This window comes from Saimiri boliviensis, chromosome 9, assembly GCF_048565385.1.
Source record: "Saimiri boliviensis isolate mSaiBol1 chromosome 9, mSaiBol1.pri, whole genome shotgun sequence".
In the NCBI taxonomy this organism is placed as follows: Eukaryota; Metazoa; Chordata; class Mammalia; order Primates; family Cebidae; genus Saimiri; species Saimiri boliviensis.
The window spans coordinates 78,861,113-78,881,272 of NC_133457.1; the positions used below are offsets into that span (position 1 = coordinate 78,861,113).

The 20,160-nt window shown below is 47.8% G+C and overlaps 1 pseudogene; it reads right to left on the reverse strand.

The window, feature by feature from the left end:
* Positions 1-12,438: 12,438 nt before the first annotated feature.
* On the reverse strand, positions 12,439-12,874 carry LOC101028204 (small ribosomal subunit protein eS19 pseudogene; annotated as a pseudogene).
* Positions 12,875-20,160: the final 7,286 nt, after the last annotated feature.

The window sequence follows — 20,160 nt, forward strand, 5'->3', positions numbered from 1 at the left end:
TTTTGACTCATTCCTTTCTTCGGGTCATTATTTTAATCTTTGGGTGGTAATGCTGCAGTTGTGAAGTCCCTAACTAGTTTATGGGAACTCAGGGAAGTCCCTAACTAGTTTATGGGACCTCAGCTCTTTGAAGTTCCTGATGGCTGGAGGCCATCTGCTGCTGCACTCACTGCAGCTGGGGCAGCAAGCCCTGCCTAGAAAGGGGATATGGGTGTTGCATCTCTGCCTGCCGTGGAGCTGCATAGGTGCCTGACCCAGGCTGCAAGACAGCTGAGGGCAGAGATCGGGGGGACCCGGGGAAGCCATGGCCCTGGCTGCTGCCCACACCTGCCAGATGAGCCAGCAGTTAGTGACTCAAGCCACATGTCCTCCCTGGATCTGGTCCTATGGCCATGTCCTCCCAAGGCCTGGCTGCTCTTCCTGGAGGGGCTGTCTGCTTTGTGGCCTTGTCCTATGTCCCCAGTGGGCTCCAGTGGCCTGGCTTGCCATTCCCTCCTTTCCACTGAGTGAGTTCCCATGTGCTCATTGCCCATTTGGTTTCTTCTGTTTTTCTTATTGACTCAGAGAATTTCTTTACAGAAATTTCTTGAATTGCCCATTTGGTTTCTTCTGTTTTTCTTATTGACTCAGAGAATTTCTTTACAGAAATTTCTTGAATCAGAGCACCTTCTAGAGTCCAGACAGTGCTGTCCAATATAAATATAATCTGAGCCCCATATGCCATCATACATTTTCTAGTAGCCATACTTCTAAAAGTACAGAGAAGCAAGCGAAATTAATTTTACTGGGATACATGGACAGACACTTTTCAAAAGAAGACATACACATGGCCAGAAAGCATATGGAAAAAAAAAATCTCATTGTCACTGATCATTAGAGAAATACGTATCAAAACCACAATGATAAACCATCTAACACCAATCAGAATGGCTATTTTTTAAAAGCCAAAAATAATATGCTGGAGAGGTTGTGGAAAAAAGGGGATGCTCATACACTGTCGGTGGGAGTTTAAATTAGTTCAACTGTTATGGAAAATAGTGTGGGGATTCCTCAAAAAGCTAAAAATGAAATACCATACAACTCAGCAATCTCATTATTGGGTGTATGCCTAAAGGAATAGAAATCATTCTACCATAGAGACACATGACAGCACCATTCACAATAGTAAAGACAGGGAATCAACCTACATGTCCATCAATGACAGATTGGATAAAGAAAATGTGGTACATATACACCATGAAATACACTATACAGCCATAAGAAAAAACGAGAACACGTCTGTTGTGGGAACATGGATAGAGCTAGAGGCCATTATCCTTAGCAAATTAACACAAACCAGAAAACCAAATATCACGTGTTCTCACTTATAAGTGGGAGCTGGCTGGGAGCGGTGACTCATGCCTGTAATCCCAGCACTTTGGGAGTCCAAGGTGGGTGGATCACCTGAGGTCAGGAGTTGGAGACTAGCCCGGCCAATGTAGTGAAACCCTGTCTCTCCTAAAAATACAAAAATTAGCCAGGTGTGGTGGTGGGTGCCTGTAGTCCCAGTTACTCAGGAGGCTGAGGCAAGAGAATTGGTAAACTCAAGAGGTGGAGGTTGCAGTGAGCCGAGATCGTGCCACTGAACTCCAGTCTGGGTGACAGAGTGAGACTTCGTCTCAAAAAAAAAAAAAAAAAAAGTAGTTTTGTTCAATTCATTCACTTCAGAGAACAGCAACAACAACAAAAAAATTGGGAGCTAAATTATGAGAACAAATGGACACAAAAAGGGGGACAACACCCACTGGGGCCTCTTGTAAGGTGGAGGCTGGGAGGAGGGACAGGATCAGGAAAAATAACAATTTGGTACTAGGCTTAGTACCTGGGTCACAAAACAATCTGTACAATAAACCCCTGTGCTATGAGTTTACCCACATAGCAAACCTGCATGTGTACCCCTGAACTGAAAATAAAAGTTTTAAAAACATTTTACTAGAATAAATATTATTTCAACTTATAATTCATCTAAATCGTTAATGCAATATTTTATGTATTTTATATCATTTTTTCACACCAAGTCATTGAAATCTGGTATGCATTTTACCCTTACAGCACATCTTAATTCAATTCACCACATTTTAAATGCTCACTACCTGCAGAGGGGGGCTGGTGACAGCATAGTTTTAGAACCTTCTAACTGTGTGATAACATACACGGAGGTCATTGCATTCTGATTCCCACCCCACTAGGATACTAGCAGCACAGATATGCTCAACTGAAGCGTGCATCTCTGTGGTTGGTGGGTTTTCCACGTCTAATCCAGGAAGAGTTCCTCCCCATCACCTGTGCAAGGCCTCTGCTTCAAGTGGTCTGGTCAAGGTACCCAGCAGGATAAAGAAAATTTACAGGGTCCGTCGGGCGTGGTGGCTCACGCTTGTAATCCCAGCACTTTGGGAGGCCGAGGTGGGTGGATCACGAGGTCAAGAGATCGAGACCATCCTGGTCAACATGGTGAAACCCCATCTCTACTAAAAAATTACAAAAATTAGCTGGGCATGGTGGCGTGTGCCTGTAATCCCAGCTACTCAGGAGGCTGAGGCAGGAGAATTGCCTGAACCCAGGAGGCGGAGGTTGCGGTGAGCCGAGATCGTGCCATTGCACTCCAGCCTGGGTAACAAGAGAGAAACTCCGTCTCAAAAAAAAAAAAAAAGAAAAAAGAAAAAGAAAAAAAGAAAATTTACAGGGTCATTTATTTCTGTTGTCTCCAGGGCATCTCTTGGGAGGACCTCAAGAGCTCACATCACTTGCTTCCTTTCCAGCTTCTGTTTCTGACTGTTTTGGAGTCAGGTTTTTGCTTTTTCCCGGCTAAATAGAAAATAAATAGCAGCGGTTGATTCTCTTCCACCTTCCTGTTCTTCAAGCAAATGTAAACCTAGCCTTCCTTTGTGGTTTGCTAAGAGTAGGGCCTTGTGGGAAGATAGAATGGACAAGGTAAAGCGACCCACCTTCCGCTCTCCCCTCCTTTTTCATTGTAGACCCCAAAAAGAAGAGTCAAAAGGCCACATACCTTTGTCCCTCGATGAACAGGGAATGAAGTGTGTTTACCTTCTCAGATACACGTGCAGATGCAGTTAACTGCCGTGTGTTTTTCTGAATGGAAGGAAGAGGGGCCTGGGCCTGCAGAGCCACTTGGGGGCCGCTTCTTCAATGAAGAGGGGTGCCCAGCTGGCTGCTGCTTCTGCCTGTCCTTGCCACTGCCGCTTCCGGTCCTGCTGCTGGAGGCCAGATCTGGGTGAAACCGAGTGTGGGAATTCAACCCGGAATCTAGATTTAGACTGCTCAGTATGTCTACAGAGTTCCCGAAATAGATCAGCACCTGCTTCTGGAAGGCAGAGCATTTGGATATTCCTCGGGAACACGCCTGAGATGTCTTGGTTCTTATTAGAATTGCTAACAAGAACACAGTTCCATCTCTCGTCTCTTCCCTCTCCTTCCCCAATCTCCTTCTTCATCCCCTCTCCCTCGGCCACTTTTTCTACTCATTTCTCCCAATTCCTTACCCGACCCCCAAAACTTCCTCCATGTACCCCTTCCTTCCCCCAGGCCCCACCTTCCTGTCCACATGGTCTCTTGGCTTTTCTTTCTCTCTTGGAAGTGATGGAGTAAATGCATGGTATTATTTATCTAAATTAATTGACTCAAAATTTCCCTTTCACTTTCCATGAACCCTGCTCTTTTAATAGTGACATTTTCTGTTTACCTAGACTACATAAATTTTACTTGCTGTATTTCTGTTAGTAAGGATATAAATCCCCTAGCTTTAATAGAACATTGTAATTATAAATATAATACTAGTTATTTTCAAATCTTTATTTTATGCGTAAAACTGGAATAAAATTTTTATAGTGAAAGCTAAGAACAAAGTTTTGAATTGCACAGAAAAAGAGAAATTCCATTTCTGTGGCTCCCATAATCCTCAGCAATAACGACTGTTAGTGTGTGTGCGGGCCAGGCGCGGTGGCTCACGCCTATAATCCTAGTGCTTTGGGAGGCTGAGGCAGGCGGATTGCACGAGCCCAGGAATTTGGGACCAGCCTAGGCAACATGGCAAAACCCCATCTCTAAAATAAAAATAAAAATAAAAGTAAAAAACAGCGTATGTGCAGCCTTTGGAAACCTTTATCTTTCTCTGCAATTTAACTCCATATAAAATATATAGTTTTCTTAAAGTTTGAATACAATATAATTATTCTGTAATTGGTTTCATTCATTTATACATCTTGGGGACCTTAACATTATTTGTGAATTGGCTTAATTCTTTTTAAGTGCTTTTAAAATATATATATATAAAACATAGACATACACCATTATTGTTTTAACAGAGCTAATCAACATTCCTAGTCATGTGTCAGTATTTTGTGAAGACAGATAAAAAGTAAAATTACTGGATTTAAGACTATGCATATTTTGAGTTTTAAAAGATATTGCCACAATTTCCCTCATGAGAATTGACAGTTCCACCAAAGTATGCCTTTCTCCACCCCTCCCCAGTTTTGCAGATCAAACACACGTGACTGATGTTAGTTACTTACTTAATCAACTAATTTTTGCCTGTTCCTGATTTCTTTCTTTCTTTCTTTCTTTCTTTTTTTGAGACGGAGTTTTGCTCTTGTTACCCAGGCTGGAGTGCAATGGCGATCTTGGCTCACCGCAACCTCTGCCTCCTGGGTTCAGGCAATTCTCCTGCCTCAGCCTCTCGGGTAGCTGAGCTTACAGGGGCCCACCACCATGCCTGGCTAATTTTGGTATTTTTTGTAGAGATGGGGTTTCACCATGTTGGCCAGGTTGGTCTCGAACTCCTGACCTCAGGGGATCTGTTTGCCTCGGCCTCCCAAAGTGCTGGGATGACAGACATGAGCTACCGTGCTCGGCCCTCTTTAGTTTTGATTTTTTTTCTTCTATTAAATTCAATAAAAATGTCAAGTACAGTAATACCTTACACTTTATGTGCTATCAACATATATAGTTAGAGTCCCTTTTAAGTAAAAGTCTCTCTCTCACTCCCCTTAATCTCCATAGAGATGACTGAAATTCTCTGAGGGTTAACATGGTTTATTCCCAGGTGGCAAAATTTTGAATGATTTGTTGCTTTATTCTTTGGACATTTCCACAAGTCTTCAATGTCTTAATAATGTGCATATATCACTTCTATTAAAAAAGACTTTACCACATAAATAGCCCTAAAAGGTATTTTTAAAACCCATAAAACACATGTGCAAACATGTCGAGCTTTCCGCTTGGAGCCCGACAGTAAGAGGAGGGAAAGGGAGGCGGCTTCCAGCGCTGCGCTCGGCTGCTCTCAGCCGCTCAGCAGGGACTGTGAGCGACGCTGCCCCTCCAGAGCCACTTGCGCCAAGGTCGGTGGTTGAGGGCTGTGCCTCTCCTAACCCCACATCTCCAGATTTTGATCCTTCATAGTGTAAAATACTTAATTTCATTATTTTCCTTAACAAACACTTATATGGCATTTAAAATGTAGCAAGCACTGTTATATCTAAGTGCTTTACAAATATTAGCTCATGTCATCTTCAAAATAATCCAGTGAGGTAGGTGCTGTGATTATGACCCTGACAGGCTGGCCACACTCCAGACCAATTGCAGCCTGTCAAGAGGAGTCCCGGGGTGCTCAGGGCCTGGGGATGTGTTAGCCAGATGGGCCTGGGAGGTCTGGGGTGGGCTCATCCCAGGAGGTAGAGCAGGTGGGCAGCCCTCAGCAACCACCCGCCACATTCTCCTCATCGGGCATCACTGGGCTGAAGCTGGAGACACTTGGTGGGGATGGGGCGGCTTGCAGCTTCTGCCCTGACAAAGGAGCCTGTATTCTGCACCCCACCCTGACCCTGACCAGCTTGGCTAGTCTGGTCTCTGTCTGCCCAGTCGCTCTCAGCCCTGGCCTGTCCTGCCCTGGGGTGCCATTCTGCCGAGACCTTCTCTTCCCCATCCCATTTGTGGAGGAAGTCTGCGGTCTTCCCGGAGAGCCTTGGACTTGGAAACTCACTTACCATCAACGTGGGAATGGGCAGGTGGAACCAAGGCAGTGTGGCCCTGTGGTTAGAACAGGTCACAGACTCAAACCCAGTAATAGGAGGAAGTGCAATGGACCAGGTGGCACACTGTGCCTGGCTCTCAGTGAGCCCTCATCAACAGCCTCTGTGACCGCGACGAATGGGGAAACTGAGGCCTAGAGGGGAGGGCGCTTGCAGAAAAGCCTCATGGTCAGGAGGTTAGGCTTGGGAGTCAGGCCTACCTGCGTTAATCCGGATCTGCTACTGAGAGTGAGTCCTTGGGCAGATCACCTAAGCTCTCGGTTTCCCCAGCTGAAATGCGGCTCCCTGAGCCCTCATCATAGAGAACAGTCGTGAGGATGAGGAAGGATAATGCAGAGAAGGCATCTGGTACTTAGTAAGGACTCAGCGAGTGCACCTGAACCTCATCATCCTCGATTCCTGCCTCAATTTCCTCCCTCCCTCCCTCCCTTTCTTCCTCCCTCCCTCTCTCTCTCCCTCCTTCTTTCTCTCTCTCTTTTTTGTTGACAGAGTCTTGCTCTGTTGCCCAGGCTGGAGTGCAGTAATGCAATTTTGGCCCACTGCAACATTCACCTCCCGGGTTCAAGCAATTCTCCTGCCTCAGCCTCCTGGGTAGCGAGTAGCTGGGACTACAAGCACGTGCCACCACGACCCGCTAATTTTTTGTATTTTTACTAGAGACTAAGTTTCACTGCATTAGCCAGGCTGGTCTCGAACTCCTGACCTTGTGATCCACCCGCCTCAGCCTCCCAAAGCACTGGGATTACAGGTGTGAGCCACTGCACCCAGACTTCCTTCTTTCTTTCTTTTTCTTTTTTTTTTTTTTTTTTTTTTCTGAGATGGAGTCCTGCTCTGTTGCCCAGACTAAAGTGCAATGGTGAAATCTCGGCTTGCTGCAGCCTCTGCCTCCTGGGTTCAAGCGATTCTCCTGCCTCAGTCTGTCGAGTAGCTGGGAACACAGGCTCTGCCACTGTGCTCAGCTATTTTTCTGTATTTTTAGCAGACATGGATTTCACCATCTTGGCCAGGTAGTCTAAAACTGACCTCGTGATTCACCCGCCTCGGGCTCCCAAAGTGCTGAGATTACAGGCGGGAACCACCGTGCCTGGCCTCTTTCTTTCTTTTGAGACCGAGTCTCTCTCTGTTGCCCAGGCTGGAGTGCAGTGGCTTGATCTTGGCTCACTACAACCTCTATCTCCTAGGTTTAAGTGATTCTCCTGCCTCAGCTTCCCATGTAGCTCAGATTACAGGCACCCACCGCCACCATAAAAGTTAGCCTGGCTAACTTTTATATTTTTGGTAGAGACAGTTTTGCCGTGTTGGTCAGGCTGGTCTTGAACTCCTGACCACAAGTGATCTGCCTGCCTCAGTCTTCTAAAGTGCAGGGATTACAGGTGTGCAGGTATGAGCCACCATGCCCAGCTTTTTTTTTTTTTTTTTTTTTTTTTTGACACAAGGTCTCCTTCTGTCACCCACTCTGGAGTACAGTGATGCAATCTCGGCTCACTGCAACCTCTGCCTCCCAGGGTCAAGAGATCCTCCCACCTCAGCCTCCTGAGTGGCTAAGACTACAGGTGTGTGCCACCAGGTCCAGCTAATTTCAGATTTTTTGTAGAGACGGGGTTTCACTGTGTTACCCAGGCTGGTCTCGAAGTCCTGAGCTCAAGCGATCCTCTCACATTGGCCTCCCAAAGTGCTGGGATTTCAGGGGTGAGCCACCGCGCCTGGCCCCTTTCTTTCTTTCCTTTCTTCCTCCTTCTTTCTCTCTTTCACCGTTTTTCAGAAGTGGGTGGTTCAAGGACTTTCCCTGACTTGGGGGAGAGCACGCCAGAGCCCAGGCTGGCAGGGGAGGCAGGCAGGCCAGGTTGAGCCACGGGGCTGCAGCCCGACCAGCACTCACGCGGGGCTGCCTCCAGGAACCCTCCCCACACACACGGCCTGGGCTCCCTTCAACTGGCTCCTTGCTGCCCAGCGACGTCTATTAATATCAAAGTAATGAGGTAATTACTGTGATTTAGAAAACTTACTAGTGAAGGCTTCTGAGGGAATTTCAGAGCAGGGAAGAGGGTAAGTGCAGCATCTGTGAGGAAAGGGATGCAGGGCTGTCAGGGATGAATCCTGAGGGTGGGTGAGCTCTGGCCTGCGTGGGGAAGGGTGTGGGTGCCTGGAGGGGACAATGACAGTGTCATGCGTGTGCACAGGACTTTTGGAGTGAATAATTGGGGAGGGGCATGTGGTGTGTGTGTGTGTGTGTGTGTGTGTAACCAGGGGGTAGGATTTTCAGGACCTAGGAGCACCTTGACTTTGGCTGGTGCAAAACAGCAGCTTCCAAGGTGAAGAACAAACCCAGGAGCCAGAGGCCAGCTCCTTTCCACAATCCCAGCCTCGGACTGTCCTTGACTGATCTCCACCCGTAGAATCCCCCCAGCCCTGAGGCCACCAGCCTGGAGAAGGGTGAGATGAGAAAAGACCTCTCTGCATGAGGGAAGCCGGGAAGAGCTCAGAAGCAGAGCTTGTCAAGCTGTGACGCTCGGACTGACAGCGTGGTCATGTTGGGTACAATGAGCTCTAAATTTCTCTTCAGGGAACCAGGATGTCAGTATGTTCGGCTCTTTGTCCTCCATTTTAAAGTTTGACTTCCTTGTCGTTTCAGTAAACAACTGTTCCCACCAGTTCTAATCACAGCCGTCCCCTGGCCCCCTGCTCCGTCCTAACTCATCCTGGTCACCTGCTTTGACCTGAGTCACCCCTGCTTACCTTCTCTGACCTGTCTTGTCACCATCCTTCCTCCCAAACTACACACCCCGCCACTCAGGCTTCACCCCTGCTCTCCTTAAAATAGCCAATCAGAATTAGCCTAGACTGTGCGGTCTAAGCCTAGCCGACAGGGGACCGACACAGCAGTAGAGGCGACCTCCATCAGGAATAAGAACACTCTCCCCTTCCTTGTCCAGGTGTGTGCTTGCCACTGTTCCATCTGTGAGCTGCATCCTTCTATAGAAGTAAATCGCCTTGTTGAGGAAATTTGTATTCGAGTGCGACTTCTTCTGCGGCACCGAAACTTTACACGTAACAGTCATCGCCTGGGAACTTGCTAACAATGCGCATTCCCGGGCTGCTGCAGAGCCACTGAATCAGTGACTCTGGGGTGGGGACTAGAGGTCTGCTGTCGTCGTTGTTGTTTTTGAGACTGTCTCGCACCATTGCCCAGGCTGGAGTGCAATGGTGTGATCTCTGCTCACTGTAACCTCTGCCTCCCAGGTTCAAGCCTCTCCTGTCTCAGCCTTCTGAGTAGCTGGGATGACAGGCTCAGGCCACCACATCCAACCTGACAATCTGTTTTAAGGAGCCCCTAAAAGAGGCATGAAACAATAGGAAAGTCCAGGCCTGGGAAATGGAGGCTGAAGACGGCTTTGAGAGGCTTTAGGAGGTTGAGTCTGTAGGAATTGGAACCAGGACGGGTGTGGAAGACAGTGTGGCAGCAGTAGTTGCAGTAATAACAATAAGAGTAATAATAACGTGAACATGTATCGTGCACGTTCTACGCTCTTATTTCATCCTCACAACAAGCCTTAGAGGCAGCGACTATGCTGACCCCAATTCTTCACATAGGAAACTGAAGAGCAGAGAGGCTGAATGGCCAAGGACACACAGCTGGCAGCTGGTGGAGCTGGGATGCAGTTTCAGTCTTCAGATGCTGGGTTTTCGCCTCTTCTCTGACACCAGGCTGCTTTGGTAATCGGAAGAGGGTGGTTGGTGACGGGAGTGAGCAGTAAGGGCTGCCAGGGGAGAAGTAACTTCCAGGGAGGCTAACACTGTTTTATTTTTTAATTTACTGAGCACTTACTATGTGCTACGCATGATGCAAAGCATTTGCTGGTGCATGCACTTTCACATTTATTTATTTTTAATGTATTTATTTATTATTATTATTTTTTGAGACAGAGTCTCGCTCCGCCACCCAGGCTGAAGTACAGTGGTATGATCTCGGCTCACTGCAACCTCTGCCTCCCAGGTTCAAGTGATTTTCCTGCCTCAGCCTTCTGAGAAACCGAGATTACAGGCACCCATTACCATGCCCAGCTAATTTTATATTTTTAAATTAGAAACGGGGGGTTGCCATGTTGGCCAGGCTGTCTTGAACTCCTGACCTCAGGTGATCTGCCTGCTGCGGCTTCCCAAAGCGCTGGGACTACAGGAATTTGGAATTTGTTGGGCTTCCTGATTCTGAAGATGTATGTATTTCCTCTGTTCTGTCGACTGAAAGTGGCAGGCAAGGCTTTTTTCTTTTTTTTATTTTTATTTTATTATATTGTATTGTATTTTTATTTATTTATTGTTTACTTTTATATATTTTTGGAAATGGAGTCTTGCTCCGTTGCCCAGGCTGGCATGCAGTGGCTCAATCTTGGCTCACTGCAACCTCTGCCTCCTGGGTTTGAGTGATCCTCCTTCCTCAGCCTCCAGAGTAGCTGAGATTACAGGCATGAGCCACCATGTAAGGTGACCCACTGGGCCTGGCCTTCAGTCACATTTAAATGTCATACTGATCCTCTAGGTACTGTAATGATTCCATCTTACAAATGATCTCACGGAGGCTTAGAGAGAGAGAGTTGCCTGCCCAGGATCACATAGTATTCATTTATTTATTTATCTGGACACAGGGTCACACTCTGTTACCTAGGCTGGAGTGCAGTGGCACCATCACAACTCACCGCACCCTAGATCTCCTGAGCTCAAGCTCTCACCTTGGCCTCCTGAGTAGCTGGGACTACAGGTGCATGCCACCATGTCTGGTTAAGTTTTGATTTTTTGTAGCAGCAGGATCTCACTCACAAAGGTGAGCCACCGCACCCAGCGATCACATAGTCTTTCTTGTGTCAGGCGCGAATCTGCCGAGTTGTGCTAACTTTGACTGAGAGCTGGGGGTGGGAGCGATGACTCAATGGGTAATTCAATGTTTACAAATTCATGGTTTATGAAGAGGCTTTCACATCAACACACAGGCAGTAGTGAGAAGGAAGAGCAAGCCACAGGGAGTAGCTCCAGTATCTCTGGGATGGCCCTGCTGTTTTCCCTTGAAATGCCAAGAAGCGTTGGGGGCTGAAAGGATGGGGGCCGGACTTTTCTCCCTGCGGAGCTTCTGGTAGTTGCCTAATGAAAAAGAGGCTCTTTTTTTTTTTTTTTTAAATTGAGACAGGGTCTCGCTCTGTCACCCAGGCTGGAGTGCAGCACTGCCATCATAGCTCACTGCAGCCTCAACCTCCCTGGCTCATGCGATCCTCCCACCTCAGCCTTAGGAGTAGCTGGGACTACAGGCATACACCACTATGCCCGGCTAACTTTTTTTTTTTTTTAATTTAGTGACGGAGTCTTGCTCTGTCGCCCAGGCTGGAGTGCAGTAGCACGATCTCAGCTTCCCCTGCCTGAGCCTCTGGAGTAGCTGGGACTACAGGCGCACACCACCACGCCCAGCTAATTTTTTTATTTTTATTTTTATTTTTTATTTTAGCAGAGACAGGGTTTCATCATGTTGGCCAAATGGTCTTGATCTCCTAACCTTGTGATCCGCCTGCCTTGGCCTCCCAAAGTGTTAGGATTACAGGTGTGAGCCACTGCACCTGGCCAACCTTTTGAAGTTTTAGTAGAGATGAAGTCTCCCTATGTTGCCAGGCTGATCTTGAACTGCTGGGCTCAAGCAATCTCCTTACTTCATCCTTCCAAAACGTTGGGGTTACAGGCATGAGCCATGGTGCCCAGTGATGGTCAGTTTATCGTGGTGTTCATAGCCCCCTGCAGAAATCTCCGTGGCCAGTATTTCAGCTGCCTTTTGGCCTCTCTTTCTTGATAGGTCTTGGGGGTGTCTGACCACAGCAGGTGTTACCTTAGCACCTCCATCCACTGTACACTTTGAGGGGTCAGCAGTTTCACCGTAGGCTGAGTAACTTGTCGTAAGTGACTATTTTGACATGTTTAGAATCACAAAACATTATCACATAGGGAGTGGCAAGGCAGTTTGGAATAGTGGCTTTTTCTTTTTTTTTTTTTTTAGACGGAGTCTCTCGATGTGTCTCCCAGGCTGGAGTGCAATGGTGTGATCTCAGCTCACCACAGCCTCCACCTTCCAGGTTCAAGTGATTCTCCTGTCTCAGCCTCTCCAGGTAGCTGGGACTACAGGCGTGCCACCATGCCCGGCTAATTTTTATGCTTTTAGTAGAGACAGGCTGGTCTGGAACTCCTGGCCTTGTGATCTGCCCGCCTCGGCCTCTCAAAGTGCTGGGATTACAGATGTGAGCTGTTGTGCCAGGCCGGAATTGTGGCTGGTTTTTCTTCCCCCCTAATGAGACAATTTATTAATCCAGCATGGTTTCTTCTAATGCTTCTTGTTGGCAGCTGCCGCCTGTCCGGCGATTCTCTCCAGATCTCTCTGTCCCTGTGGTGTCAGTTTGCGGCCCCCATCTTGGTCCTTTTCCACCATTTTCAGCCCCTCCAGGGCTTGGAGGATCTGGCAGGCCACACTCTTGGAGCCTCGGCTGAAGGCGCTGGCCATGACACCATTTCCCTGATGTCCCCGTAGATCTTGGTCATGGAGCCAACCCCAGTGCCACCCTGGAGGTACCGGTGCCGCGCCATGGAAGCAGCTCCGTGTAGAAGCAGTTCTCATCGTAGGGAGCAAGCGCTTCGTGCTTGGCCAGCTCGACGGTGTCCACCCTTTCAGGGACTTTCAGCTTCCCAGACTTTTTGAGAAAGGCTACCAGAGCTCTGACGAACTCCTGCTGGTTCACGTCTTTTACAGCAACTCCAGGCATTGTGCCCCCTGCACTACCAGCCCGAGTAAAGGGCAGAATTGTGGCTCTTATCCACATAGACAGACCCTAGTCTCAGTGAGGATCCCCCTCCTGGTCTCGAAGTCCTGAGCTCAAGCCATCCTCCCACATTGGCCTCCCGAAGTGCTTGGGGGTGAGCCACTGCACCTGGCCCCTTTCTCTCTTTTCTTTCTTCCTCCTTCCTTCTTTCACCATTTCTCAGAAGTGGGTGGTTCAAGGATTTTCCCTGACTGGGGGAAGAGCGAGCACGCGAGAGCCCAGGTGGGCTGGGGAGGCAGGCAGGTCAGGGCGAGCCATAGGGCTGCATCCGGGCCAGCACTCACAGAGGGCCGGCTGCCTCCAGGAATCATGTTGTGGCGTGTGTTCCAACTGAATGCCTTTCTATTGCTGAGTAGTCTTCTATATTCTGTGCTGTTTCTCCACTCATCAAAGCTAATACACATTTGGATTTCTTCCAGTACTTGGCTTTTGAGAATCATGCTGCTGCCTGGTGTGGTGGCTCATGCCTGTAATCCCAGCACTTTGGGAGGCTGAGATGGAATGATCATTTGAGGTCAGGAGTTTGAGACCAGCCTGGGCTGCATAGCAAGACCTTGTCCCTAAAAGTAAAATAAAATAAGAAAAACAAATAATGCTGTTATAAAATGTTTTGTACATATTTGCGCAGACATGTATTTTTATTTCTCTTGGAGAAATATTTAGGAGTGAACTTGTTGGGTCAAATAGTAAGTGTATGTTAAATTTTACAGCATTCTGACTTCCTAGGTTCCAGAGCAGCTCCACCATTTTTCATTTTCACCAGCAATGAATGAAAGTGGCACTCACATCTTCACCAACACTTAGTATTGCCAGTCGTTTTACGTTTAGCCATTTTAGTGGGCAAAATGATATCCCACTGTGGTTTTCATTTGCATTGTCTGATGACTAGTGATTTAGAGCAGCAGACCCCAACCTTTTTTGGCACCAGAGACTGGCTTCTGGAAGACAATTTTCCCATAGAGAGTCGGGGAAGGAGGCTGAGGGATGCTTTCAGGATCAGGGATTAGATTTTCATAAGGAGCACACAACCCGGATCCCTCACGTGTGCGGTTCACGACAGGGTTTGACTCCTCTGAGAACCTAATGCCGCTGCTGATCCGACAGGAGGCAGGGTCAGGTGGGATGCTTGCCTGTCATCAGCTCACCTCCTGCTGTGCCGCCTAGTTTCTAACAGGGTTGGGGACCGCTGATGAAGAGCATTTCTCGTCTGTTTGTTGGCCATTCATACATCTTTTTTGGTAAAGTGTGTACAAATCTTTGAATGCTTTTGAGCATTGGGTCCTTTTTCATTCTTATTACTAAGATGTCTGTGTGTGTGTGTGTGTGTGTGTTTACACACTTCCTTTTATCTTCTGAATACAAACCCTTTGCTGAATATATGTTCCGCAGAATTTTCTTCCAGTCTCTGAACTACCTTTCAGTGTTCTTATTTACATTCTTCAAAAGGCAGAAGCTTTGCCAGCCTCTCCTGGGGTGTGCTGTTGTGGGTGAACTTTTCCTGCTGGAGCCCTCACTGCTGCATGTTCCGGAGACTCCAATGCACTGGGAAAAGCAGAAGCCTCCTCCTTTATTGCAGAAATTATCCAGAAAGTGACACTGAGCATGCTCTGCTTCCAAAATGCCACACCACATGGCCAGCTCTCTCTACCAGCTGTCCTGGCCTCCAGCAACCCCACCTCAGCCTCCCCGTGGGATTTTCATGCAGAGAGCTTGCAATAACCAAACAGGAAGGGAATGCAGAGGGGATCAGAACGTGGATTTGACAATGACAATCAAAGTAGTTCACTCAGATTCAAGGATATCAAAGAAAATCCTAACTACATGAGCGCTCATTTCAAATCCGTTTGGATGGTCACATTTCACCGAGGTTGGGAACACAAATAATCAGATCTACTTGCACGTTTGCTTGAACTTAGTTAAAAACATTTCTATTAAGGACAGATGTATCATGAAGTTCCCGAGGCTTGAGCGTCGGGGATCCTGATTCCAGGCCCATCCTAAGGTCCTGGGGGGCGCCCTGCAATGCGTTTGTGTTCGTTTGAAAGCAAATATAAATGCTCATTCCTTATTTTCATTTGTAATGTTATACACTTATTTTAATAAAGACTCTCTCTCTCATGATATATTTAAGCTCCACAAGGAATGAAGGGACAAGACGACGAATCTTATTTGAATATGAGAGCTTAGTCGTAAAGACGTCTTCCTCTGAATTATGAGAGAGGAACTGCGTGTGTCCAGGTGTGTGTATTAGGGTGTTGTGTGTCTATGTAAGGGAGTGGATGTGAATGTGAATGTGTGTAAGGACAGGTGCATGTGTGTTTGAGTGTGCAAGGCAGGTGCTTGTGTTTGTGCAAGGCAGATGTGTGTGTAAGGCAGGCGTGTGTGTGACAGGTAGGTGCGTTTGAGTGTGTAAAGCAGTGTGTGTGTTTCAGGCAGGTGCTTGTGTGAGTGTGTAACGTAGAAGCCTGTGTTTGTGTGTGCCCTCATAGACCATGGGGTAGAAGAGGAAGAATAACCATAGGGTTGATAAAATCTCTCAGGAAATAAGCTGTAACTTATTTGTCTCTCTTTTCTCTGTTTCATTAAAAACGCCATCAAACACAAACCATGTTGTTTTTAAAACCCAGAGTTCCGGGAACAAAAAATTGGCACTGGGGTCTAAGGAAAAGCTGACACCACATTCTCGAGACCAGCAGAACGCAGTCATAGATCTGGCTCCTGACTGGGTATTGGAACTGGCGGCGGGGAGCACCCACCTTCTCCTTCTTGGTGAACACGGAAAGAGGCTTCATTGAGTGTAGCTGAGAAAGCCACTGCCAGAGCCTAGTAGCAATAGATAGCAGGCGGAGAAAATGAGTAATCTTAGAAGTAGGTGGATAACCGGGCACAGTGGCTCACACACATAATCCCAGCACTTTGGGAGGCCGAGGCAGGCAGATCACTTGAGTTCAAGACCAGCCTGGCCAACATAGTGAAACCCCATCTCTACTAAAAATTCAAAAATTAGCTGAGCATAGTGGTTGGTGCCTGTAACCCCAGTTATTCAGGAAGCTGAGGGAGGAGAATTGCTTGAACCTGGGAGGCAGAGGTTGCACTGAGCCAAGATCATGCCATTGCACTCCAGCCTGGGCGCCAAGAATGAAACTCCATTTCAAAAAATAAAAATAAAATAGATGAATGGAGTAGGAAATTGCTAAAAACATCATGACTGAGCACACGCAGAGACAAGGTTTAGAACTACTGATTTTATTATAAAATGGTACTTAGGATGATTGACCGCAGTCAGCTATTTTTCTTTAACTCTCACTATGGATTGCATTTTAGTAAAGAATGAAAATGTGAGAAGTTTGAAGAGAAAGCTGGCATATCTTGGGAGCAGGTGTGCTGCTGCCCCTCACCTTTCTTGGTGCCTGAACTATTTCTTCTTATTTAAAAAATTCCCGTTACCCAGATGGTGACCTACAGGATAGGTACAATGCCGCACACAAACCGTTTAATCACTAAAACGTGGCCTGCAAATTCAGACTTCGGAGCTATAAATATATAGCTGAAATACACACCAAGCCATGGATGACGTCGACGCTTCCTCGTCAAATGTTAAGCAGGTTCCCAGATGTCGGCTATAGCTGCTTCCCCGGTCTGGACGTTTCCTCCCAGCCTCTGCCTCTGCTTTTCCCACTGGCCTCCATGCTGCAATGGGTCTTCCCCTGGGCCTGGGCCATGCACCTGTCCTCTTCCGTGACACCTCCCACGCCTCCCCACCGCTCTCTTTCCTGAGCCTCTTTCCTTTTTGTGGTTTCACCATCACTGTTCATCTCATTCCACCCACATGTCCAAGATTTCCCTCCTCAGTAACTTCAGCTCTTCCCTGCAACCTAGGAATTATGTTTCATTACAGCCTCACACAAAATGCAGCCTTTCAATTACTAAAACCTCCTAATTCTCAGTGAGTCCTTCCTGGAACCCCTAAATCACAGTCTGCAACCACAGCCCCCCTCGCCCTTTCATCTCCACCCCAACTGTGCTCTGCTTGTTTGTTCTTAATCTGCCTGAAGATATCTGCCTCCGTGTGAATTCTCTGTCATTAGAGCTATGAGCTTTTCCTCAAATACGTAAATCCTGTAACTATTTCAGAATTGACATGTGGGTGCACTCTCCCATATGCTTACCGTATTGTTGATATTCATGGGACTAAACATTCTCAGTCACCCCTTAGATGAAAAGTTTCAAAACGCATCTGACAAAGAAAAATTGTTCATAACCAATATGAAGCTACAGGTGTGTAATGAGGATGAAGCGCCTGTGATTGGAGCCTCCAGCCCCAGCAATGACACAGGCAGGTCACCTACAGTTTGCTGAGGGCCTCTTCCTTCAGTCTGTTATTCCAGCTCACAGGAAATAACTCACTGGGGTAACTGCCTCCATTCAAGTGGAGGCTGGAGGCTGGCAGACACTGTGTGGAGAGAGTGCATCTGCCTCAGGAGGCTGGTCGGGCTGGGAAGGCGGGATCCTTCAGAAGAGATGGCAGCTTCCAGAGAGGCCTCTGTGCGGATCTCCTGATGCACAGAAAGAGGTCTCTGTAGCCATTCTGCCAATTCCCATTCTGAAAAAAAAGCTGACACTATCAAGATTCATCTTCATGGTACCAGAAGAGGTGGAAATTGGTGGCTATGCTCACGGCCATTGGTGGCATGGAAGCGTGGAGCCAGGGCAGGTGGCTTTTGGCATCCGCTGGTGCACTCTACCTTGGCCTGGGGTCGGCACAGATGTGGGCCACAGGTGTGTAGGTGCTGTAATTAGAAAACTAGAGAAAGATGGTGGGGGGCAGAGGACTGATTGAGAAATGTCTGCTCCCAGCTCAGCTTCTCTCAGAGCCACCTGGAGTTGGTGCTCCTGGGGGCAGCCAGATCAGTCAGGAAAGGGCTGTGATAAACCCCGAGCCTCTGCGGGGCTCCTCGCTGGCGGCTCCACAGCTGCGGCTGGGCCCCCTTCTACTCCCTGTCATGAGAAGTTGGAGACCTCATGGGAATCTCTTCCTGTCTCACTGCTCACAAGGCACCACTGGCAGCCTTGTGACTATTTTTAAAATAGTGACTATTTTAAAAATCAGTGAGCACAACCTCCACCCACAGCTTGATACAGGATGTTCCCCCACCCCAGAAGGCCTCCTCAACCCCTCCCAGTCAACACCACCCAAAGGCTAACCCTGCCTCTGTGGCCAGCAAGGCACTATCTGCCTGGGTTTGAATAGTGTACAAGGAGTCACACCTGGTACGTCCTGGGGTGTGAGCCGGTCCTCCGGGAAGCAGACGCCCAGACGGATAGGACTGCGCATGTTTATTAAGGGAGACGTTATGGAAATGACAGGGAGAGGAGGCAGCACCGGGCATGGAGCATAAAACATCTTAAACACTTTGCCAAGATATCACGGCTCAGGAGAGTCTTCTAATTTTGAAATGGCCCTGTAAGGTAAAAAGATTTTGGTTTATTTCCATGTGATCCTTTTTTTCCCCCCACTATACATTTTGTCTGCTATGAAATAACTATGCCCCTGCTGAACTCTTCTGAGAGTGGCTGCATCTGTGTCCGAATGTCATGGAGAATAATTACCTACAGATCGCAGATACACATCTCAGAGGTTAGCTGTGGATGCATTCCTCTCATTTCTCCATCCATAAGGACCTGAACTTTAATCTTGGAGACAAGTGCTTTCCCCTATCTTTTGTAACAGAGATTGGAAATCCCAGGCCTGAGCTGTTACAACCTAATGTTTATTGAATGGACTTCGGGGAATATCTTTTGCTGATCTTCTGAGTGGGAATATTTTCATTTAACCAGCAAGAGGAGTGAGGGTCTAACACCTGCCAGCTACTTTGCAAGATGCTTTCTTTATACGCTTCATCTCTTAATCCTCAAAATGATGTCATAATAACATCATTGTCAGCTCATTTATTAGGAAGCTGGAGCTCTGAGTCCCACTGAGAGGTGGTGTCTGGACTCAGGCAGCAGGGACACAGGGAAGGGGGAAAAGTTTGCATGCAAGCTTGGGAGATGCAAAGCTGGGGGTCATGGGTGGGAAGAAGAGGGTGCTGGGGATGAGATGATATCAGAGCAGCTCAGGATGGGCCTTGATTTCCCCGCCAAAGGTGGCCTCGCTTTAAAGGCGAAGGCCATAGCTCCACTGAACCCGACCCATTCTCATTGTTAGTTTCCTTGGCCCCTAATAAGGTCCTGAGGGAAAGACGCCTGCACATGGAAGGTGAGGTCCCGGGGGACAAACAGCTGCAGGACGCTGATGAAGGGTTGCAGCAAAAATACATGCAGGATGTGGATTAGGTCCTGAGGGACAGACGCCTGCAGGTGGAACATGGGGTCTCGGAGGACAAAAGCTACAGTAGGCTGCTTAAGGGTTGCAGAAAAGACACCTGCAGGACAAGCATGAGGTCCCATAAAAAAGACAGCTTAAGGGGGTTGTTGAACTTTCAGGGGCCACTCACGTTCAGGTGGTGGTTGAGGTCCCAGTGGAAACCCGAATGAAGGCTGTGACCCAAGTTCCAGAAAATCTTCTCCTTGAGGAGCTGGTACAGGTTCTGGAGGACAGGTCAGTAGATTTGTGAGAATTCCTACCCAAAAATCAGCAGTTCGTGGTTGAGTTTCCAGAACACATGCGATTAGAGAAGGTACCAGGAGTGGCACCAATGGTTCAGTTGGACAAGGTGCTTCAGGCTCTAGAAGACACTCGGGTATAGGTAGTGTCTGAGGTCCAGGAAAATTCTCAGGGAAAGAAGATTCCAGTGAACACTCAAGTCCAAGGGGTGGTTGAGGTCCCTGTGGATACCGTAGTATAGGAGGTTGTTGAACTTCCATAGGACACTCACGATCTAGAGGTGGTTGATGTCCCAGTGGGCACTGTAGTATTGGAGGCTGTTGGACTTCCTGGGAACACTCACGTTCAAGAGCTGGTTGAGGTCCCAGTGGACACTGTAATAGTGGAGGTTGTTGAACTTCCATAGCACACTCACGTTCTGGAGGTGGTTGATGTCCCAGTGGGCACTGTAGTATTGCACGTTGTTGGATTTCCTGGGGATACTCACGTTCAAGAAGTTGTTCAGGTCCCAGTGGGCACTGCAATACTGGACGTTGTTGAACTTCCAGGGGACGCTCACGTTCTGGAGGTGGTTGAGGTCCCAGTGGACACTGTAGTATTAGAGGTTGTCTGACTTTCTGGC